At 40.6% G+C, this 24,609-nt stretch overlaps 1 protein-coding gene and 1 long non-coding RNA gene across 5 annotated transcripts in view; one reads left to right on the top strand and one right to left on the bottom strand.

The window, feature by feature from the left end:
* The window catches only part of ZNF609 (zinc finger protein 609), a 242,975-nt gene that overhangs the window by 49,720 nt on the left and 168,646 nt on the right, over nt 1–24,609 (top strand). The gene's annotated exons all lie outside the window — the stretch shown is intronic.
* LOC146406317 (uncharacterized) lies at nt 14,863–20,339 on the bottom strand. The gene is made up of 3 exons (XR_014809975.1): nt 20,161–20,339; nt 15,951–19,387; nt 14,863–15,158 (listed from the first exon to the last, which is right to left on the bottom strand). It is a non-coding gene; the product is annotated as an uncharacterized LOC146406317 (long non-coding RNA).

Genomic DNA, 24,609 nt, shown 5'->3' with positions numbered 1-24,609 from the left:
CTTCAAAGGAATCCAAGAAAAGATCCCGTTTTGAAGTTTTAAAGATTCCGTAAAGAGAGGGCAGGCCTTGGGCCAAGCAGCCTTTGAGGTGGTAACCAGCTCATGAACGAGAACTGGCATGTGCCAACAGAATCTCTCATCTTGGCTCTGGAGTTGGCTGAGGAGAGAAATGTGCTGTGTGGAAGGCTCTGTCAGTGGAAGGATTGTTCTTTGCTTTGGCTGTAGTGTGGCCAAGTAACAGCAGGGAGGGAGCTTGGACCTGGTCTCCAGAGTCTGGGCATTGCTCTGAGAGGAAGGGCTTTTTTCCCCCCCTTTTCTTGTTGTTGTTGTTTTCCCTCTCCCCCCACTCTTAGTATTAACATTTCAGGATACAGGAAATGGTTGGATATTGAGTGTTTTACAACCCTTGTAGCACAGCCTGGTCTGCCAAGACAAAGCCAGAGATTTAACTAGGTAGAATCAAGGCTTGTAACTTTTATGAAAGTGCCCTGAGCAAAGTACCCCCAGTTTGTTTGGACGTGTGTAAGTTTTACTAAAAATCCCATCATTGCCGGCATAGTTTTTTAAAGAGGATAGACTTGGTGGCTAATCCAAGGAGACCAGTAAGACCTAAGTTGGCAGCAGCATGAGCCCTCTGAGGACAAAAGGAGAACATTGGTATAGCAAAGAAATGCAACTATGTCTCTGGACCCCTGTCCCCTCAATTCTTTACTGGCCCTGGCAGCTGCCAGAGCTTGCTCAATAGAGTTGGGATGGGGATTGTTTCTTAATCCCTGTTAGGAGTACCAAACTTCAGCTGTGTTATCTAGGCTCTGAGCCTCTGGCACTTGGCTGAGGCACTTGCAGAGACATCTGGTGACTCTAGACAAAAGACTGTTTTGTCAGTGAGAAGATTGGGGCAAAGTACAAGCATTGTTATCTCTGATGCCTTGGGGCAAACCATCTACTTGGCAACTGGGAGAGTCTTGACCTTGTGAATTACAGCAACCTGTCTACTTGGTTTTAGGTTTCTTTGAGATTATTTTCTACTAGTGAAGTTTTGGCATTCAGGTATTAAAATCTACTATTAGTTTTTTTTCAAAGTTTTAAATATCATAAAAGTAATAAGTACTTTAAAGAATTTGGAAAATGCAGAAAGGTAAAAGGAAAATCAGAAAAACCATGTTTAATTCTACCATATTCATTTTCTTTCTTTTTTTTTTTTTTTGCTTTTGAGGGCTACACTTGCAGCATTTGGAGATTCCCAGGCTAAGGGTCTAATCAGAGCTACAGCTGCCGGCCTACGCCACAGCCACAGCAACGACAGATCTGAGCCGCATCTGCCACCTACACCACAGCTCACAGCAACGCCGGATCCTTAACCCACTGAGTGAAGCCGGGGATTGAACCTGCAACCTCATGGTTCCTAGTGGGATTTGTTTCTGCTGCCCCACGATGGGAACTCCATATATTCATTTTCTTAACAGAAGAATTTCTTTAATTCTGGGAACTGGCTGAGATGATTGATTCAGGGCTGGCTTGTGCAAGAACTATACCTCATCTCAACCCTGTTCCCTTAAGCATCTTTTATTTTCCCATTTGAGATCTGACCTGGTCTGGTTCTACCTGGCTAGATTGTATTACATTTGATGAAATCTCAACATGGAGTATGAAACTATCTTCCATATCTAAGATTTTATAATGTGGGAAGTCCCCTTGTGGCTCAGTGGTAACAATCCCTACCAGTATCCATGAGGATGTGGATTCAATCCCTGGCCCCGCTCATTGGGTTAAGGATCTGGCGTCGCCATGAGCTGTGGTGTAAGTCACAGACATGGTTCAGATTTGCTGTGGCTTTGGTGTAGGCCAACAGCTACAGCTCTGATTTGACCCCCTAGTCCAGGAACTTCAATATGCTGTAGGTGTGACCCTAAAAGAGCAAAAAAAAAAGGGATTTTATAACTTGTCTCAAGCCAAGTTTTTAATCTTCATCTATGATTGTCTTTAGAAGTCTGGGTGTTTGTTTTTTAAATTAGTGATGGTGAATGAAGGTGTAGCGGGGGAATGGTTTTCTTATTTTTGTTTATTTATTTATTTATTTGTTTTTGTCTTTTTGCTATTTCTTGGGCTGCTCCCGCGGCATATGGTGGTTCCCAGGCTAGGGGTCGAATCGGAGCTGTAGCCACCGGCCTACGCCAGAGCCACAGCAACGAGGGATCCGAGCCGCGTCTGCAACCTACGCCACAGCTCACGGCAACACTGGATCGTTAACCCACTGAGCAAGGGCAGGGATGGAACCCGCAACCTCATGGTTCCTAGTCAGATTCGTTAACCACTGCGCCACGACGGGAACTCCAGTTTTCTTATTTTTAAAGGCTAAATGTGACCTCCTCTCTTCCCTCTCTGGAAAGAGCTGTCTGTAGTGTTAACATAATAATTTGCTTGCATTGATGAACATGGTCAGGGAAGTCTTTTGAGATTTCTTGTTGCATAAAAGAAAAGGGCTTTTTTTTTCATAAACTCTTGAGACAAACTGAACTACAGGGACTTTTTCTTTTCTCTTAGAGCAACATTGTAGTTAAGGCAACTGCACAAAAACATATCTACTTCTTCTTATGTAATTTTCTATCTGGTTTTATATTGACCAGTCTAGAGCTTCTACTTATTAGATGTTTACATAGATATTTAGATTTTTCGTTTAACTCTTAGAGGTTCGTGGTAAAGAAAATGGAAGTCTGGAGTTCCCATTGTGGCTCAGAGGTAACGAATCCAACTAGTATCCATGAGGATGTGGGTTCCATCCCTAGCCTTGCTCAGTGGGTTATGTGGTGTTGCTGTGGCTCCGGTGTAGGCTGGCAGCTGCAGCTGCAATTTGGCCCCTAGCCTCGGAGCTTCTATATGCCCTGTGTGTGGTGTGGCCCTTAAAAAAAAGAAAAAAAGAAAAAAAAAAAAGACAATGGAGCTCTTGGCTTAGTAGGGAAATGATGTATTTTGGACTTATTTTTTGCTCCTTATTAGTCTTAAAATGAGGCAGGGACTACAAGACACTTGTGTCTAAAGATATTCTTTGACACTTGCAATTTCAAGTGTAGCTATTCCCAAGACACCTTCATTAATATACCCTTAGGACCTTTTGACAGGATGAAACAGGGAGAGATGCTAGTTGAATATATTTTAATTTATATTCCATGAAAGTATGCATATATACTGATGGGTTATTACTGTAACTTTCTTTTCATTTAACATGGACTCTCTCTATATGTAATAAGGTAATAAGGGAATGGGAGCTTCCAGTCAAAATAATTACTCAAGCAGCTCCGAGACTAATCTTTGAAACTGTGGTCAGTTCTTTTAATCTTCAAAATTTTGATTTGAAAGACATCAGATTAGTATTGACTACCTAATAGTAGGCTTTGACCAAGAGTTTGACTTAAGAATTTGAGGAAATCTAGGAAGATCTTTGAAAGATCTTCTGTGTGATTAACTTAAATTTCACATGAACAGAAGGTTGAGATATGTCCTATAGCCTAAGCTGTGGGCAGAATCTCTGCTTTTTGCGTGTTTATCCCATGGCTTTAATGTTCTTGCCTTTCTACATTTAATGTCAAAAAGTAGAAATTAATCTATTTTTAGAACCCATTAATGACTTAGATAGTTGGAAGAATTTGGGGGGAGGAGGTAAGCTAAACACATTATGTCTAGGGATTTTGTTTCCCTCTTACACGTTTGTTAAAATTAAGATAGTCACTTTTTTTCTTTTTTCTTTTGTCTTTTGTCTTTTAAGGGTCCCACCCGTGGTGCATGGAGCTTCCCAGGCTAGGGGTCCAATCAGAGCTGAAGCCGCTGGCCTATGCCACAGCCATAGCAATGCCAGATCCAAGCCGCATTTGCCACCTACTTCACAGCTCACGGCAACAGTGGATCCTTAACCCACTGATCAAGGCCAGTGCTCGAACCTGGATCTTCGTGGTTGCTAGTCTGGTTTGCTAACCGCCGAGCTATGATGGAAACTCTGATAGTCAAATTTTTTTAAATGTGCAACACGGTGATTCCAGAATATTTTCATTACCCTATTAGCATCTCTCTCTCCCTCTGTCTCTCTCTCTCTCACACACATAGCCATTTTCCTTTTCTCCTCCCTCCGTCTCTGACTAATTTACTTTCTGTATCTATGAATTTGCCTATTCTGGACATTTCATGTAAATAGAATCAAACCATATGTACCTTTTGTTCTGGCTACTTTCATTTAGCATAATGTTTTCAGGGTTCTTCCATGTTTAGTATGTATTAGGATTTCATTCCTTTTCATGGCGGAAAAATGTTCCATTGTATGGATGTACCATATTTCTTTATCCATTCATCATTGATAGACGTTTGCGCTGTTGCCTCTTTGGGGCTGTTATGAACATTTGTGTACAAGTTTTTTGCCCAGCTATGTATTCATTTCTCTTGGGAATATACCTATGAGGAGAATTGCTGGGTTGTATGATAGCTTAATGTTTTAAATCTTAGAGGAACTGCCAAACTTTTTCCTAAGTAGGCTGCATCATATTCCATTTCCACCAGCAGTGTATGAAGATTCCCATGTCTTCACATCCTGGCCAACACTCGTGACTGTCCTTTTAAAAATTTTTGGCCGTACCTGCAGCATGCAGAAGTTCTGGAGCAAGGGATTGAACCCATGCCACAGCAATGACAATGATGGATCTGTAACTCGATGAGCTACCAGGGAACTCCTGATTGTCTTTTTCTTTCTTTTTTTTTTTTTTTTTTTTGGTCTTTTTAGGGCTGCACCCATGGCATATGGAGGTTTCCAGGCTAGGGGTCAAATCGGAGCTATAGCCACTGGCCTACACCATAGCCACAGCAGCGCCAGATCTGAGCCACGTCTGTGACCTATATCACAGCTCACAGCAGCGCCAGGTCCTTTACCCACTGAGCAAGGCCAGGGATCAGACCTGTGTCCTCATGGATACTAGTGAGATTCGTTTCTGCTGAGCCGTGACAGGAACTCCTGATTGTCAATTTTTTAATATCTATCCTAGTGAGTGTGAAGTGGTATCTCATTGGGGTTTTGATTTGCATTTCTCTAATGACTCATGATTCTAAGCATCATTCATGTGCTTTTTTTTTTTTTTTTTTTTTTTTTTTTTTTTTTAAATGGCTGTACCTGCGGCCTATGGAAGTTCCCAGGCTAGGGGTCAAATTGGAGCTGTAGCTGATGGCCTACACCACAGTCACAGCAGCAGCAGATCCAAGCTGCATCTGTGACCTTCAGTGCAGCTTGTGGCTGCACTGGATCCTTAACCCACTGAGTGAGTCCAGGGATCGAACCCACATCTGCATAGAGACAGCTTCAGGTCCTTAACCCACTGAGCCACATCAGGATCTCTATTTTGTTTATCTTTTTTGGATATAAGTGTATTCCAATTCTTTGCCCTTTTTTTTTTTTTTTTTTTTCTCTTTAAAAAAATTTTCTTTTGGTGGGAGTTTCCGTCGTGGCTCAGTGGAAACAAATCTGACTAGCTTTTAAGAGGATGCAGGTTCGATCCCTGGCCTCGCTTAGTGGGTTAAGGATCCAGCGTTGCCATAAGCTGTGGTGTAGGTCGCAGACATGGCTTGGATCCTGTGTTGCTGTGGCTATGGCATAGGCCAGCAACTGTAGCTCTAGGAACTTCCATAGGCCCCAGGTGTAGCCTAAAAAGCAAAATAAAATTGTTTATTATTATTATTATTATTTTTTTTTGTAGCCATACCCATGGCCTGTGGAAGTTCCCAGGCCAGGGACTGAATCTGAGCTGCATCTGTGGTAATGCCAGATCCTTTAACCCACTGTTCCAGGCACCTCCACCTCCACAGCCACCTGAGCTTCTGGAATCTTAACCCTCTGCACCACAGGGGGAATTCCAGGTTTTGGAATAGCAATCCCTTTCCTTACCATGTGAATTTTAGGGTTAGCTTATTCATTTCTGCAAAAAAAAAAATCTAGCTGGGATTTTGATAGAGAGTATGTTGAATCAATTACATAATTTAGGCAGTACTACAGGCTTAACAATTCATGAACCTGGGGTCTCTTACCATTTATTTAGGACTTGTTTATTGTTTTTTTTTTTTTTTTTTTTGCTACTTTCGGGCTGCACCCATGGCCTATGGAGGCCCCCAGGCTAGGGATTGAATCAGAGCTGTAGCTGCCGGCCTACACCACAGCCACAGCAACTGAGTGAGGCCAGGGATTGAACTCGCATCCTCAAGGTTCATTAATCACTGAGCCATGAAGGGAACTCCTATTTAGGACTTCTTTCATTTATTTCGGTGATGTTTTTTAGTTTTCAGAATGTAAGTCTTACACTTCTTTTGTTAAATTTCTTCCTAAGCATTTTATTATTTTAGATGCTATTGTAAGTGAAGTTGTTTTCTGAATTTCATATTTGGGTTACTTTTTGCAGTGTATAGAAATACAGTTGATTTGTACTTACTGATATTTTATCTTGCTTCCTTGCTGAACTCATTTACTAGCTCTAATAGTTTTTTTATGCATTCTTAAGGATTTTCTCTGTGTAAGATGGTATCATCTCCAAATAGAGACACTTGTTCTTTCTTTTTAACATGGGTATCTTTGTTTCCTTTTTCTTGCCTAACTACCCGGGCTGTATACAATGTTGAATACAAATGGCAAGAGCAGGAGTTCCCGTCATGGCTCAGCAGTTAACAAACCCAGCTAGAATCCATGAGGATTCGGGTTTGATCCCTGGCCTCACTCAGTGGGTTAGGGATCTGGCATTGGCTGTGAGTTGTAGTGTAGGTTGGCAGCTGAAGCTCCCATTCGATCCCTAGCCTGGGAACTTGCATATATGCCTCAGGTGTGGCCCTAAAAAGCGAAAAAAAGAAAGAAAGAAAGAAAAGAAATGGCAAGAGCAGAAATCCTTGCTTTGTTCCTGATTTTAGGGGAAAACGTTCACTGTTTTACTCTTAAGTATGATGTTAACTGTGGATTTTTTCAGAGATGCCCTTTAGTAAAATGGAGCTTTGAAGGGAACATTTATATTCTTGTTTGAGATTTAAGAATACTTTTATTCTTAATATTATTGTTCTTGAGGTAGGGATAGGGGCAGGAGGATGTTGGAGAAACCTGTGGAATATAAAGCATACAAGATTGAGAGCACCTGGATTCTAGTGTCCATTCTACCACTTGAACTATATAACTTAAGGCATTCTGTTTTATTCTCTGTGCTTCCTTCATTCATGCTTTTTGCTCATCATCTATTTATTAAACATCTGGTTTGCTAGATATGTATTGGAAGATACAAGGATAAAAAGACTGAAGTCTTTGTCCTCTGTGCCAACAACCTCAATGTTTTAAATCTGACTCTGGAGGTATTGGGCATATGTTGATTTGTGGGCATGTATTAAAGCCCTGTTTATTTTCAGAGTTCAATATGGTTCCAGTGTTAAGACTGGCCTTATATGTAGATAGCATGAATGCTACTTACACATCAATCTCTTATACTGTCATTTTTTTCAAATTATTGTAGTCACTTGCAGTGACTCCCAATTCTTTGTCCTCTGCCCTGACCTCTTTCTGAAGTTTGACCATGGTTTCAGCTGCCTAATATTTCTTTGCTTGGTTGTCCCCCATGTACTTCAAACGCACAATATCCTAAACAAAATGGTCTCCTAAAGCCCACCTCATTTTTCTCAATTTCAATAATGAGACTATTTCCTTCCTTTTACCCAAACTAGAAAGTTCTGAGTCATCTTTGCATTTTCTTCTCTACTCATATCTAGTGAGTCACCAAGGCCTATCTCTTGTATAGCTCTTGTTATGACCCCTCTTCTCTGTACTTACTGCCACTTCCTTTGTTCAGACCCTCATCGTTTTTTACCTGGACCAAACTCTACTCTCACCCCCTTTCATTCCCACTTGGTGAATCAGTTGTCATTCAGGACCCAGCTTACATGTCACTTCTTTTTTTGTTGTTGTTCATTTTTTCTTTCTTTTTTTTTTTTTTGTCTTTTTGCTATTTCTTTGGGCTGCTCCCGAGGCATATGGAGGTTCCCAGGCTAGGGGTCAAATCGGAGCTGCAGCCGCCAGCCTACACCAGAGCCACAGCAATGCGGGATCCGAGCTGCGTCTGCAACCTACACCACAGCTCATGGCAACACCGGATCGTTAACCCACTGAGCAAGGGCAGGGATCGAACCCGCAACCTCATGGTTCCTAGTCAGATTCGTTAACCACTGCACCACGACGGGAACTCCCATGTCACTTCTTTATGGCATAGTCTTGTTAGCCAACTCTCAGACTTCCAGGTGAAATTAAACATGTTTCTATTAATGTTGTAGGAAAGTTGAATATTGTATCAGTGTTAATAACAAATTATAGAATCATAGAGACTTGAGTTTGAATTTTGGCTATTAATAGCTGTATGACCTTGAACATATTACACAGCTTCTCTGAGCCTCAGTTTCCTGTCTTAAAGTAAGGCTAATAACTACTTCATAGAGCAGAAATAAAGACTAAATGCAGTTATGGAGGTAATGATTATAGTAATCATGGCTGCAATATACTGAACATGTGTTATTTGCTAAGCATTGAGCTAAGTATAATACTTGATACAAATTGCTCATTAAAAGCTGTTAGCTTAGTACCTATTGTATAGCAGATAATCCAGTAAACCAAAGCTAGTATTTTCTATTTTGTCTTCTTCCAATGGGCAGGAACCATGCCTTATCTTTGTGATTGATGGTGTGGTAGATCATCAATAAACAATTGTTGAATTTGAAAAAAAAAACAGTTGTTGAATTTGAATTTATTTACTGTGATTCAATGAAATGCTGGGATGTCTTACAACATTCCCTATTAACTTGACTTCAATTCCTTTGGGATTTAAAGGTTTTTGAGTTTCCTATTAAAGTATTCATACCCCTGGAGAGTAATAATCCCTTGTGCTATAACCAGCAGCTGTCCTGTGGGAAGTAGTTGTTTATCAGCTGCTTTTCTTATCTGTGAAAGGTCTTGGCAGGATGAGACTGGGTAGAGAAGAGAAGAGGAGAGGAAGAGACCTGAACACAAGAGTATCATGAGGCACAAAACTGCTGTTTCCCATTTGCGTCAGAATTACTGACTCTCTTTCCTAATTTGTAATGAACATCACACCACCTAATACACAGGGGCAACATTTGGTAGCCTTGGCTCTGCTATAGAACCATAGGATTAGACCAAGTAAAAGTGGGTCATTTCTGTTGCTTGAAGGTCTGAATTAGTTATCACTTTGTGATGTTACTGGCATGATTGCAGATTCCCTCCCTTTATAGACAGTAGCTTTATATTGCATAGTGAGAAAAGATATTCTAGACATGGTCCCTAATTTTGGTCAGCTGTCTTGTAAATGGATGTCAGCAATCATCTGCTTGATGAACTGTATAGAGGATTATTGAGCACAAGATGAGATGATATAACTGCAAACACTGAAAAGGCTGCACAAATGTAAAGTGTATTATTCCAGGCTTTAACACATGACTTTGGAAAACTCATTTAAGTTCCTAGGCCTCAGTTTCCTTATCTCTAAAATGAAGGACTTGGAAAAAAATATTTCCAAGGCTCCAGTCAGTTCTAAAATTCTGCAAGGCTCCCTTCTATCTTGCCTACTAACTGGTGTCCCTTACAACTGTTGAGCAGCTATAGTTATTCTTTTAAAACTGGTCCAGGGAGTTCCCATTGTGGCACAGTGGAAACGAATCTGACTAATATCCATGAGGATGTGGGTTTGATCTCTGGCCTCGCTCAGTGGGTTAAGGATCCGGTGTGGCCATGAGCTGTGGTATAGGTCGCAGGCATGACTTGGATCCCACATTGCTATGGCTGTGGCATAGGCCAGTAGCTGTAGCTCTGATTTGAGCCCTAGCCTGGGAATTTCCATACACCAAAAGTATGGCCCTAAAAAGCAAAAAATAAAAAAGTCAATCAATCCTGTCTAGTCAGTATCATTTGTTTCCTCAGAACCCTCCACTGACCCTTCATTTCATTCAGAGAAAAAAACCAATGGCTTATAAAAGGCTTTGCATAGCTCTGTGGCTTTATCTCCTATTTTTTCTCTCTCTCAACTCTTTTCCAGCTGTTCCTTGAACATCTCTGGCTTGCTCCTCTTGCCTTAGGGCTCTCACACTGAATTTTTAGGCTTCTAGAATTCACAGATAGTAGCACTGTCAACTCCTTCATCTCCTTCACGTTTTTACTCAGATGTCACCCTGTTTTAGAATAGCAGTTGCCTGGGAGTTCCCATTGTAGCTCAGTGAATTAAGGACCCAGTGTTGTCTCTGTGAGCATGTGGTTTCCATCCCTGGCCTCGCTCAGTGGGTTAAGGATCTGGTATTGCTGCAAGCTGCGACATTGATCGTGGGTGAGGCTTGGATCCGGTGTTGCTGTGGCTGTGGTGTAGGGTCCCCTGCAGCTCTGATTCCACCCTTGGCCCAGGAACTTCCATATGCCACAGTCGTGGCTGTAAAAAGAAAAAAATAATAAAATAGCAACTGCCTCTGCACTGTTTTCCCCAACTCCTTTACCCTGCCCCATTAATTTTTCTCAAAGCGTGTATCTCCTAATTTACTAAGTGTATTATTAATTATTATGTTCATTGTTTATTGTGTGACTCTATCTGCTAAAATATAAGTTCACCCTTGTTCCCCAAGCATCTGTACTAGTACCTGGCCCATTAAATATTTGTTAAGCATATAGATGGATGAGTTGTGCAGTGTGGTGAATACTAATCTCATTTTCAACGGATGTAAACCTCATTTGACCCATTTATGAACCGTTGGTTTTGATCTCTTTTATGTTAGAGGCCTTCCTCAAGTATCTGGTAGTCTTTGGTTGTCTGTTCATGTTTTATACATTTTTAAGATGGTTCGCTGAAAGACCGATTGGGAGCTGAGTGCATCAGCAGAGTATGTTATGGTGAACTTCTTCATGGTGAGATGGTTGTTAAGTTGGCAGACCCTTGATTTCAGTTATCTTTAAGACTTTCATCATGGGTTTAGAAAATTCCTTAGAACAGACTCTTTTAATCCACCTGGAAGGTAAGGACTTACTGTCAGTTTTCTTTGTGCCAAGTGAAAAAAAGAGGACTGGGGCCTTGGCCTTCAACATTTGGTATGCTTAAGTCCACAGTTAATCCCCTTATTTTAGATATGATCCTCATGCTTTCCCCTTTGCCTGGAACACTCAGTTTAGTTCAGCGATCTTTGACCCTTTCCAGACAATAAATCTTTAATTTTCTGCGTTAGGGAAAGTATTTGAATGAGAAAAGGGATTAAGGATATAATTACTTCTGAAACAGTTTTCAGTCATTCTTATATATACTAAATCACCAGCCAACTTGAGTTTTGGTGCCATCAGTTCCTGAGTTCTGGCAGAGGGGGGAAGATTCTGTGGTATTGATTATTATAGTTAAAAGGTTTTATCTATTTAGCGTTAGCATTCAATATTCTTATGTTGACTTAGTTACCATACTTTCATTTCCTTTTGAGATTCCAGAATGTTAACTTTGTGTCCTCTTTTCCCTTCCTTGTGGGTTTGATAATGTGGTTTTGTCTACTATATTTATTTCAGCTATTTTCCTCTCTGTCTTTGCTTTGAATTGACATTTTAATTGAGATTATTTTATTTTATTTTTATTTATTTATTTTTTTTGTCTTTTGTCTTTTTAGGGCCACACCCATGGCATATGGAGGTTCCCTGGCTAGGGGTTGAATTGGAGCTACAGCTGCCAGCCTACACCACAGCCACAGCAACACCAGATCCGACTCTCGTCTGTGATCTACACCACAGCTCACAGCAACGCCGGATCCTTAACCCACTGAGCGAAGCCAGGGATCGAACCCCTAACCTCATGATTCCTAATCAGATTCGTTTCCACTGTGCCACAATGGGAACTCCCTAATTGAGATAATTTTAGAGTCACATGCAGTTATAAGAAATAATACAAAAATCTCTTGTATACTTTACCCACTTTTTCGCAGTAGTAACATTTTGCAAAACTATAGTATAACATTGATGGAGGTAATGACATTGATAAAATCCATGAATCTTACTCACACTTGCTTGGTATTGCTTGTTCTACACATGCTTGTTTCAGTGAAATTTTATCACATCTGTAAGTTTTTTTTATTCATCCACCACTTTCAAATTCTGACCAGTCCTTCACCACAGTCATAATTCTCTGGAGATTCATTCAGGTTGTTGTGTGTGTTAGTAGCTCATTCCTTTTTATTGCTGAGTTTTTATGGTATGGATATGTATGTGCCACAGTTTGTTTTAACCATTCACCTGTTGAAGAACATTAGGACTGTTTCTGGTTTGGGTTATTATGAATAAAATTGCTATGAACATTCATATACAGGTTTTTGTGCAAGCATAAGTTTTCATTTTTCTAGGATAAATGCCCAAGAGTACAATTGCTGTGTCCTATGGTAATTGTGTGCTTAGTGTTTTAAGGAATTGCCAGATTACTTTTTCCAAAGTGGCTATACCATTTTACATTATTTTTTTTTTTAATAGTTATTTCCCCAATATGATTTTTTTTTTCTTACTGTACAGCATGGTGATCCAGTTACACATACATGTACACGTTCTATTTTCTCACATTATCATGCTCCATCATAAGTGACTAGACATAGTTCCCAGTGCTACACAGCAGGATCTACTATTTTACATTCTTATCAGCAAAGCATGAGAGAGGCTTTTTTTCCCATCCTCTCCAGTATTTAGTGTTTATATGTATTCTTTCTTTCTTTCTTTCTTTCTTTCTTTCTTTCTTTCTTTCTTTCTTTCTTTCTTTTCTTCTTTCCTTTCTTCCTTCCTTCCTTCCTTCCTTCCTTCCTCCCTCCCTCCCTCCCTTCTTTTTGTCATGCATATGGAAGTTCCCAGACCAGGGATTGACCTCCCCACAGCAGTGATAGTGCCTGATCCTTAATTTGCTGAGTTACCAAGGAACTCCAGTATTTAGTATTCTCACTGTTTTTACTTTAGTCATTCTGATGTGTGTCGTGATATTACATTGTTGTTCTAATTTGCATTACTCTAATAACTAACAATGTTGAATTTTTTTCATGTACTTGTCATAAGTTTATCCCCTTCAGTGAAATGTCTCTGAATGTCTTTGCCAATTTTTTAACTGTTTACTGTTGTTTTTAGAGTTCTATATATATGCTTTTCTTTTTTTTGGCCGCACTCATGGCATGTGGAAGTTTCTGGGCCAGGGACTAAACCTGTGACACAGCAGGAACCAGAGCCCCAGCAGTGGTGATACTGAATTTTTTTTTTTTGTCTTTTTGCTATTTCTTTGGGCCGCTCCCGCGGCATATGGAGGTTCCCAGGCTAGGGGTCTAATCGGAGCTGTAGCCGCTGGCCTACGCCAGAGCCACAGCAACGCAGTATCCGAGCCGCGTCTGCAACCTACACCACAGCTCACGGCAACGCCGGATCGTTAACCCACTGAGCAAGGGCAGGGACCGAACCCGCAACCTCATGGTTCCTAGTCGGATTCGTTAACCACTGCGCCACGACGGGAACTCCGATACTGAATATTTAACCTGCTGAGCCACCAGGGAATTACAACGGTTTTAAATATATTCTAAATCCAGGAGTTCCCATCATGGCGCAGTGGTTAACGAATCCGACTAGGAACCATGAGGTTGCGGGTTCGGTCCCTGCCCTTGCTCAGTGGGTTAAGGATCCGGCATTGCCGTGAGCTGTGGTGTAGGTTCCAGATGTGGCTCGGATCCCGCGTTGCTGTGGCTTTGGCGTAGGCCAGCGGCTACAGCTCCGATTCAACCCCTAGCCTGTGAACCTCCATATGCCACGGGAGCGGCCCTAGAAATGGCAAAAAGACAAAAAAATAAATAAATAAAATAAATAAATCCAGTCTTTTTTTTTTTTTTTTTTCTTTTTCTAGGGCCGCACCTGCGGCATATGGAGGTTCCCAGGCTAGGGGTCTAATTGGATCTGTAGCCGCCCGCCTGTGCCACAGCAACGCAGGGTCTGAGCCATGTCTGTGACCTATACCACAGCTCATGGCAATGCCAGATCCTTAACCCGCTGAGCGAGGCCAGGGATCGAACCTGCAACCTCATGGTTCCTAATCGAATTCATTAACCACTGAGCCATGATGGGAACTCCTAGATCCAGTCTTTTGTGAAATACATGGTTGCAAATATCTTCTCCCAACCTGTAACTTAATATTTTTAGCTATCACAGATCTTTTAATGAGGTCCAGTTATCAAATTTATTTATTTATTTGTTTATGGTCCCAGCCATGGCCTATGGAAGTTCTTGGGCCAGGGATCAAATCCAGGCTACAACTGCATCCTTCCACAGTTGTGGAAACACTGGATCCTTAACCCACTGCACCACAGTGGCAACTAATTTTTCCTTTTATAGACCATGTTTTTGGTGTCAAGTCCTAAGCACTCTTTGCCTTAGCCCTAGATTCTGAAGATTTTTGCCTATGTTTTTTCTAAAAGTTTTGTAGTGTTATGTCTTACATGTAAGCCTGTGATCCATTTTGAGTTAATTTTTATTTTTATTTTTTTATTGTTTTGGTTTTTAGGGCTGCATTTGCAGTAGATGGAGGTTCCCAGGCTAGGGGTTAAATTGGAGCTACAGCTGCTGGCCTACACCACAGCCACAGCAATGTGGGATCCAAACCATGTCTGCGACCTACACCATAGCTCACGGCACTGCCAGATCCTTAATCCACTGACGGGGGCCAGGGATCAAACCCACAATCTCATGGTTTCTAGTTGGATTCGTTTCTGCTGCACTACAATGGAAACTCCCAAGTTAATTTTTATAGAAAGTGTGAAGTTTAGGTTGCAGTTCATTTTTTTTTTTTTTTTTTTTTTTTTTTTTTTTTAGTTGCCCCATGGCATATGGAGTTCCTGGGCCAGGGATCAGATCTGAGCTACAGTTGTAATCTACACCACAATTGTGGCAATGCCATATCCTTAACCCACTGTGCCAGGCCAGGGATTGAACCTGCATCCCAGTGCTCCAGAGACATGCAGTTCATTTTTTGTGTATGTGCCTATGGATAGCCAGTTGCCCCAGCACCACTTTTGAAAAAGTTATCCTTCCTTCATTGAATTACTCTTGCACCTTTGTCAAAAATTATTTGAGAATACTTGTATATGGAGTTCCCATCATGGCGCAGTGGTTAACGAATCCTACTAGGAACCATGAGGTTTTGGGTTTGATCCTTGGCCTCGATCAGTGGGTTAAGGATCTGGCATTGCCGTGAGCTGTGATGTATAGGTCGAAGACTCGGCTCAGATCTGGTGTTGCCGTGGCTCTGGTCTAGGCCGGCGGCTACAGCTCCAATTAGACCCCTAGCCTGGGAACCTCCATATGCCTCCAGTGCGGCCCTAAAAATTTTTTTATTTATATGGAAAGGCTAATGCCTTTAGATTATCTGCGTCTACACAAAATTTTGCTAGAATCTGCTCCCCACTCCCTGCAGATTTTTTTTGGGGGGGCCACACCCTTGGCTATGGAAGTTCCCAGGCCAGGGATTGAATCTAAACTGCAGCTGTGACCTACTCAGCAACTTCAGCTCACCAGATCCTTTAACCTATTGTGCCAGGCTAGGGATTGAACCCACACCTCCACAGTAACCTGAGCCTTTGCAGTGAGATTTTTTTTTTTTTTTTTTTTTTTCCTTTTTGTCTTTTTGCTTTTTCTAGGGCCGCTCCTGCTCCCACAGCATACGGAGGTTCCCAGGCTAGGGGTCTAATGGGAGCTGTAGCCGCCGGCCTACACCACAGCCACAGCAACGCGGGATCCAAGCCGTGTCTGCGACCTCCACCACAGCTCACGGCAACGCCAGATCCTTAATCCACTGATCGAGGCCAGGGATCAAACCTGCAACCTCATGGTTCCTAGTCAGATTCATTAACCACTGAGCCACGATGGGAACTCCTGCAGTCAGATTCTTAATCTACTGCAGCACAGCAAGAACTCCAAGAATATTATTGTTGGGTTTTTTTTTTTGGCTGCCCTGTGGCATATGGAATTCCCAGGCCAGGGATCAAATTTGAGTTGCAAGTTTGACCTATGCCACAGCTTTGGCAACATCAGATCGTTAACCCACTGTGCTGTGCCAGGGATTGAACCTGTGTTGCAGTGCTCACAAGATACCACCAATCCCATTGTGTCACGGCCGTAACACCAGAATCTTTTTTTTTTTTTTTTTTTTGAGGGTTTTTTGTTTTGTTTTGTTTTGTTTTTTTGGTCTTTTCTTGGGCCACACCTGCGGCATATGGAGGTTCCCAGGCTAGGGGTCTTATTGGAGCTATAGCCGCCAGCCTACAGCACAGCCACAGCAACGTGGGATCCTTGACCCACTGAGCATGATCAGAGATACAACCTGCAACCTCATGGTTCCTAGTCAGATTCGTTTCTGCTGCTCCACGATGGGAACTGCTATTGAGAATTTTAAGTGGGAAAAATGAAGCAAAGGATTTGTTATTCTTTTCACAGCCCCAGAAATGTAAATCTTTATGCAATGAAGAAATGTAATTATATGAGTTCTTCTGTGGTACATCGGCTTAAGGAATCCGGCATTATTACTGTAGCAGCTCTGGTCGCTGTGGTGGCATAGGTTTGATCCCTGGCCTGGGAACATCCACATGCCTCAGGCATGGCCAAAAATTAAAAAAATGAAAAATAAATAAAAATAAAAAGAACTTCCTCATCTAAGGTTGTAACAATACTAGCTTGCAGTTTTTACTCTACTCTTAAGGTTTTTAAACCATCTGATATTTATTTTGGTATCCTATAGGATTCTAATTTTATTTTATTTTTATTTTTTTTCATTTTTTTATTACTCAAATGAATTTATCACATCTGTAGGTGTATAATGATCATAACAATGTAATTTCACAGGATTTCCATCCCACAGCCCAGGCACATCCCCCCACCCCCCAAACTGTCTCCTCCGGAGACCATACGTTTTTCAATGTCTGTGAGTCAGCATCTCTTCTGCAAAAAAGTTCAGTCTGTCCTTTTTTCAGATTCCACATGTCAGTGAAAGCAGTTGATGTTGGTGTGTCACTGTATGGCTGACTTCACTTAGCATGATAGTTTCTAGGTCCATCCATGTTGCTCAAAATGCCAGTATTTCATTCCTTTGAATGGCTGAGTAATGTTCCATTGTGTATATGTACCACATCTTCTTGATCCACTCCTCTGTCCATGGACATTTAGGTTGTTTCTCTGTCTTGGCTATTGCAAAGAATGCTGCAATGAACATTGGAGTACATGTGTCTTTGCGAGTCGTGGTTTTCTCTGGATAGATGTCCAGGAGTGGGATTGCTGGGTCAAATGGAAGTTCTGTTTTTAGTTTTCTGAGGAATCTTCATCCTGTTTTCCACAGTGGTTGCACCAATGTACAATCCCACCAACAGTGTCCTAGGGTTCCTTTTTCTCCACACCCTCTCCAGCACTTATTGTTTGTAGACTTTTGGATGATGGCCATTCTGGCTGGTGTAAGGTGGTACCTCAGAGTGGTTTTGATTTGCATTTCTCTAATAATGAGTGATGTTGAACATCTTTTCATGTGTTTCTCGGCCATCCATATGTCTTCTTTGGAGAATCGTCTGTTTAGATCTTCTGCCCATTTCTTGATGGGGTTGTTTGTTTTTTTGGTATAGAGCTGCAGAAGTTGTTTATAAATTTTGGAGATGAATCCCTTGTCAGTTGATTCACTTGCAAAGATTTTCTCCCATTCTGTGGGTTGTCTTTTTGTGTTGTTTAGGGTTTCCTTTGCTGTGCAGAAATCTAATTTTATTTTTAAACCAAATTAGAGAGTCAGATGTCCTCATTGCTTACTAATTGTTATTCATAGTTTTTCATTGATTTGAGATGCTATCTTTAGCATAGTCTGAATTGTTATAGACCTTTGGGTCTGTTTCTGGGCTTTCTTGTCTGTCCAGTCATTATCATGTCACACTTTGAATGATCTGTTGTGGGCTTGTGAGACAATGTAGTATCTAGGAGGAGGCATAGCATGATAGTTAAAAGCTTAACTTGGGAGTTAGGCTTGCCTAGGTGAATGCTAGTTCCTCCTGTACTAGCTTAGTGGATGATATTATTACATACACTATAGGGTTATTGTGAAGATTAAAAGCATTAATATCTGTAAAGCTCTTTTAATACCGTGCAACATAGTGTCAAGTAAGAGACTATTGCAGCAGGGCAAAGTTTTTCCAGACTAGCTTTAAAAATGTTTTTATTCTTACCCAAATTTAATTCAGCTCTTGATTGGAATTACATTGACTTTATAGATTTGGTTTGAGAAACTAAATGGGAGAGATGGTCTTTATAATAGTGTAATAAACTATTGATTACATTATCATTATATAATGTTGGTTTACCACCTAAAAACATAGCATAATCTCTTCTTTCACTTAAGTCTAGGGTCTTGTGTCAATTCTGGTTAAATAGATGGAGAGGATGTTTTTGGTTCTCATCCATTCTAAAACACCACAAGATAGAAATATTAGGACCTGCGTAAACTTCATGAGTATGACATTATTGGCTTGCTTTTTCCCTGGAGTAACAACACTAGAAAATTGTGATGCTGTAGATTACATCATTAGGTGATGTATAGGTGTTTGCACCTACATTGGTAGTTTAAGCATGTCTTCTCGGTGTCATCTCACATTTCTTTACCCTAAGGCGCTTGTGTGTTTGAGTGAACAAAGAAGAAAAACTCGAGGAATGATAACTTATGAAATGATAATAACTCAGAATATGTGTGAAAAATATATATGTGAATATTGAGTGAATATATGTAAATGAAATATACAAATACAATTGTTTTCTTTTGAATTTGGCCTTTGGAATTTTCCTAAGGGAGAGTCCCCCAGATCCCTGCTTTAGGAGAGAATGCCTGTGTACTCAAACCCTATCTTCTTTCCTCTCCTTAGTCTTTCTTCAGTCTGCCTATGAACTCTGGCTAGATTCTTTTATATTTTAGATTATTCACTTTTAGAGGAGAAACTACTTTTGATTGTGTGTAAATGAGATGCCTGAAACCTGCATATATCAATTAGCTGCTTCAAGAAAATAGCAAGTAAAATGATAGACACTTCAATTCCAGTGAAGGCTATCAGAAATGTCATATACACATATACTTAAACTATATTTGTTCCTTTTTTTTTTTTTTGCTATTTCTTTGGGCCACTCCCGCGGCATATGGAGGTTCCCAGGCTAGGGGTCTAATCAGAGCTGTAGCCGCCAGCCTACGCCAGAGCCACAGCAACGCAGGAACCAAGCAGCGTCTGCAACCTACACCACAGCTCACGGCAACGCCGGATCGTTAACCCACTGAGCAAGGGCAGGGACCGAACCCTCAACCTCATGGTTCCTAGTTGGATTCGTTAACCACTGCGCCACGACGGGAACTCCCCCCCCCCTTTTTTTTTTTTTGTTCCTTTTTTTCTGATTTTTCTCCCAGAATTCTTTGTTTGATTGGTGGTTATGTTTATACTAGAAAGGGTGTATTAGTGATAAACAACAAAATAACTGTATATTTTGATAAGTCTTGAGTTGAAGGGACAGATCAGTAGAGATGCCAATCAGAATTCTCTTATATAGTATTCTTTCTGTATTTGTGAATGTTTAAAGTTTTCATAACATTTGGAAGTTCAGTAATATGTGTAAGTAAATAAAGGTAATGATTATAAATTATGTAGAAAAACACCTAGTTTTAAAAAGCACTTTATTATAGGAGTTCCCGTTGTGGCTCCCTGGCTTAAGAACCTGACTAGTATCCATGAGGATACAGGTTCAGTCCCTGGCCTTGCACAGTGGGTTAAGGATTGGGTGTTGCCACAAGCTGTGGTGTAGGTCAGCGATTTGGCTTGGATCAGATATCCCTGCAGCTGTGGTGTACGCTGGCATCTGCAGCTCCGATTCGACCCCTAGCCTGGGAACTTCCATATGCCACAGTTGTGGCCCTAAAAAGAAAAAATATTTATTATAAATACAAAAAGTGTATTAGTTATAAGCTTACAGCTCAGTGAATTTTCATGATCTGAACACACACATGTAACTCGCCCAGATCAAGAAGCAAAACATGGAGTTCCCGTCATGGTCAAGGGGAAATGGGTCCAACTAGGAACCATGAGGTTGTGGGTTCGATCCCTGGCCTCTCAGTGGGTTAAGGATTCAGCGTTGCCATGAGCTGTGGTATAGGTCGGCAGCTGTAACTCCTATAAGACCCCTAGCCTGGGAACCTCCCTATGCCACAGGTTCGGCCCTAAAAAGACAAAATCAAAAAAAAAAAAAAAGCAAAACAAAACATTACTAGCCCCTGGAAAATTTCCTTGTGCTGCCTTCTAGTCACAAACCCTGAGGCTAACCACAATTCTGACTTCTAACAGCATACATTATTTTGCCTGTTTTTGATTTTTTAAAATTGAAGTATATAATACTATATGAATTTCAGTTGTACAATATAGTGATTCACAATTTTTAAAGGTTATATTCCATTTATAGTTATTATAAAATGCTGGTTATATTCCCTGTGTTGTATAGTTGTATAGTATATCCTTGGGGCTTATTTATTTTAAAAATGGTAGTTCGTACCTCTTAATTCCCTACCCTGTCTTACCCCACTCTACATCCTCTCCCCACTGGTAACTACTGTGTATCTATGTATGTATATCTGTTCTCTGTATCTGTGAGTCTGTTTCTTTTTTGTTATATTCACTATTTTATTTTTTAGATTCCATGTATAAGTGATATCCTACAGTATTTGTCTTTGTCTCACTTATTTCACTTAGCATAATACAAGTATACCCATGTTGTTACAAATGACAAAATTTCATTCTTTTTTTTTTTTTTTTTTTTTTTTGTCTTTGTTTGCAATTTCTTGGGCTGCTCCCGCGGCATATGGAGGTTCCCAGGCTAGGGGTCCAATCAGAGCTGTAGCCTCCGGCCTACGCCAAAGCCACAGCAATGTGGGATCCGAGCCGCGTCTGCAACCTACACCACAGCTCACGGCAACGCCGGATCGTCAACCCACTGAGCAAGGTCAGGGATCAAACCCGCAACCTCATGGTTCCTAGTCAGATTCGTTAACCACTGCACCACGACGGGAACTCCCTCATTCTTTTTAGTAGTATTCCATTGTGTATATATATATATACATCAGATGTTCTTTACCCATTTGTCAGTTGATGGACACTTAGGTTTCTTCCATTTGTTGGCAGTTGTAAATAAATGCTGCTATGAACGTTGAGGTGCATATATCTTTTCAAACTGGTGTTTCCATTTTTTTCAGATCTATACCCAAGGGAGGAATTGCTGGTTCGTGTGATAGTTCTATTTACAGTTTTTTTGAGAAATCTCCATAGTGTTTTCCACAGTGACTGCACCAATTTACATTCCTACCAATGGTATATTTTTGTATAAATGGGGAGCCTGTGAGAGGCATATACATAATGCTTATAGTTGTAGTTCATTCATTTTCATTTATCTATAGTTGTCCATTGTGATAATAAATCATAATTTATTTAACCATTCTGTCAACGAATATTTGAGCATTTATATTTTTCAGGGTACCTCTCACCCATTTTAAAAAATATTACAGGGGCTATGGACATTTTCTGAAATATACTAATGAGGAAATCTGAAAGTCTTTATCAGTTCTCTACTTTAGAAATTGCATAGTGGTGAATTTACCTTTTAGTTTAGAAACTTATCTGTCCACATACAATCCAAATCCACTATCTCAGTTACCCATTACTTCAGCTTCTGGTGTATAACAAGTACTCCAACTTAATGGCTTAAAGGCTTAAAACAACCAGTATTTACTTAGCTGTTTATTGTTGTTTTTATTCTAAGTATTAGCAGTTTAGCCTGGGTTCTGGTGATCTGGGCCAGACCTGGCTTATCTTGGTTGAGACAACTGAGTCACCTTCTCCCTGTGGTTTTTCATTCTTTAGCAGACTATATAAGGATTGTTTGCATGGTGGTCTCCTTCCAACAGAAGTGTGGAATGTGTCCCAGGCCTCTTAAAGAGTGCCCAGATAGAGAACAGTTACTACTTTGCTTCCTCGATTTCTTTTACCCAAAAGAAGTCACAAGGACAGCACAGATTCAAGTAGTGAAGAAGTAGAATGCCATGTCTTAGTGAGAGAATTGCAAGCGGGTGGGTTCAGGAAGGGAAAGAATTTTTTCCTTCCTCTTTCTCTCTCTCTCTTCCTTTCTTCCTTCATTTCTTTTCTTTCTTTCTCTCTCTCTCCACCATACCCACATTTTGCATTTGCTTTTAGAAAAATAAATCCCAGTGCTTCAACTTGACTAGCATCTTTGTTTTTGATATACATTTATATAAACTTTTATTTTTATCTCTGTTGTAAAACAGTGTTTGGGAATTCCTCCTGTGGCACAGTGGGTTAAGAACCCAAATTCAGCAGCTGTGGTGGTTGCTTAGGTGCGGTTTTGATCTCTAGTCCTGTGCAGTGGATTAAAGGATCCAGCGTTACGGCAGCTGGGGTTTATGTTGTAGCTGGGGCTTGAATTCAGTCCCTGACCCAGGAACTTCATGTGCCATGGGTGTGGCCAATAAAAAGAAAAAACAAAAAACTATGTCTGGAGTGATAACTAGGGCTATCTTATGATAGAGTAGGGTGTTTCAATTTTATTTCTTCTTTTTTTACCCCTGCCTTTTTTTTTTTTTTTTTCCTGTGCTAGCCGTCTCATCATTCAAAATGCTTAGGAACACCTCTTCAACAAAGCCTTTTTTGTCATTTCACCTCCCCAACCCTGCATCTTTTACTTTGAATACCTCATGACAATATTTAGCATATATAATATGTATTATATTTAATTGGTTTCATGTTTGTTTTCTGTTTATTAGACTCTAAGCTTCTGCCTCTATCTCCAGTATCTGACATGCAAGTTTTTAAAGAGATGGTTGAAATTGTGAGAGTGCTTATAGAGTTTTTCTTTTACCAGATCTGTCTTCTCCAGTTTAGTACAGAATTATTTATCTCTGTTCTTCTATTTGGATGTAACTGCTGCTATTTTGACTGAATGACAGTATTTACACTTAAGTTACTGAGAAATGTCAAATATTGCCATCTCTATATAAAAATAATTGCTCTTCTTTTTGTAATACTTATTTTGATTAAATATAATTTTTTTGTTTTTGGTCTTTTTAGGGCCGCACCTGCACCATATGGAGATTCCCAGGCTACGGGTCTAATCGGAGCTATAGCTGCCGGCCTACGCCACAGCCACAGCAATGTGGGATCTGAGTCACAACACTGGATCCTCAACCCACCGAGCGAGGCCAGGAATCGAACCCGTGTCCTCATGGATACTAGTTGGGTTCATTAATCGCTGAGCAACAATGGGAACTCCTAAATATAATTTTAAATATAATTTTTATTTTCTCCTAAGATACTATCTTTTATTTAGAATATAGTATTTTACATTAGTATGTCTTTAATAGAATGGAAGATGGAATAATTCAATACATATAACGAACATTTGTCTTTGTTTAACGCTGCCAGTTGTAAACCTCTGGCCTTTGGGGGGTTTCCTCACCTTATAAGTCCAGTGCCTACTGTAAAATCAGAAAATGCCATGTGCTCTACCAACTGTGATAGCAACAAGGGTTTGAGATCTTGGCCCAAGCTCACCAGCTGAATATGTCATCCTTGATGCCAAGGAACAATGGAGAATTGTTTATAGTGATGGTGACAGCACTATCCAATCTCCAGTGGCATTGCTGGTTCAGTGGTGGATGCAGCATTGTCCTTACCAGACTGATAATGTGGCAGGATTTTGTAACTGGTTCTTATTGTGTAGCCTCTTACTGTGCCTGCTTGTCTTCTGAGTCTAATTCTTCAGACTTCCTGGGAGTTCTGTGAGTCACCCACTTACATCTTTGCTCAAGTCAACCAGAGTTAATTTCTGTAAGCAACCATGAACTTTGAGGGATAGAGTAAGTAGCTGAGTTTTGAGAGTAGAATCTGCAGTGTATATCAAAGCAGTGCACACCTTATTGAGAGACAGAACTCATGAAATAGTAGGTCTATATTATACAGTGATATCATAGTTTATATAACACAGATTTTGTGTTATAAAGTGACACAAAAGTGATATACAGAAAAGAAAAAGCTAGGAGTTCCCGTTGTGGCTCAGTGGGTAAGAATCTGACTAGTATCCATGAGAATGTGGGTTCAATCCCAGGCCTTGTTCGGTGAGTTAAGGATTTGGCATTGTCCCAAGCTGTGGTATAGATCAGATCTGGTGTTGCTGTGGCTATTGTGTAGGCCGGCAGCTGCAGCTCCAATTTGATCCCTAAACTGGGAACTTCCATATGCCTCAAGTGCGGCCCTAAAAAGAAGAAGAAGGGGAAAAAAAAAAAAAGGAAAGGAAAAAGCAGTGGAAGAGTATTAGGAAACAGGTTTATAGAGAAAGTGGAACTCAAATAGTGGGTAGAATTTGGTTAGAGGGAAGAAATGTTTAGAGGGGTACAAATCTGTCCGGAAAATGTGTTGTTAATTGTTGTCACTGAGAACTTTGGATAGTATTTAGTTAGCCCTACATCATAC

The sequence above is a fragment of the Sus scrofa genome, chromosome 1, assembly GCF_054392235.1.
Source record: "Sus scrofa isolate SSC_HxYL_T2T_F1_AM1 chromosome 1, Sscrofa_HxYL_maternal_Yorkshire_Landrace_v2.0, whole genome shotgun sequence".
Lineage (NCBI taxonomy): Eukaryota > Metazoa > Chordata > Mammalia > Artiodactyla > Suidae > Sus > Sus scrofa.
The sequence above is the reverse complement of the archived record's forward strand: the minus strand, read 5'-3'. Positions and strand labels throughout refer to the sequence as shown.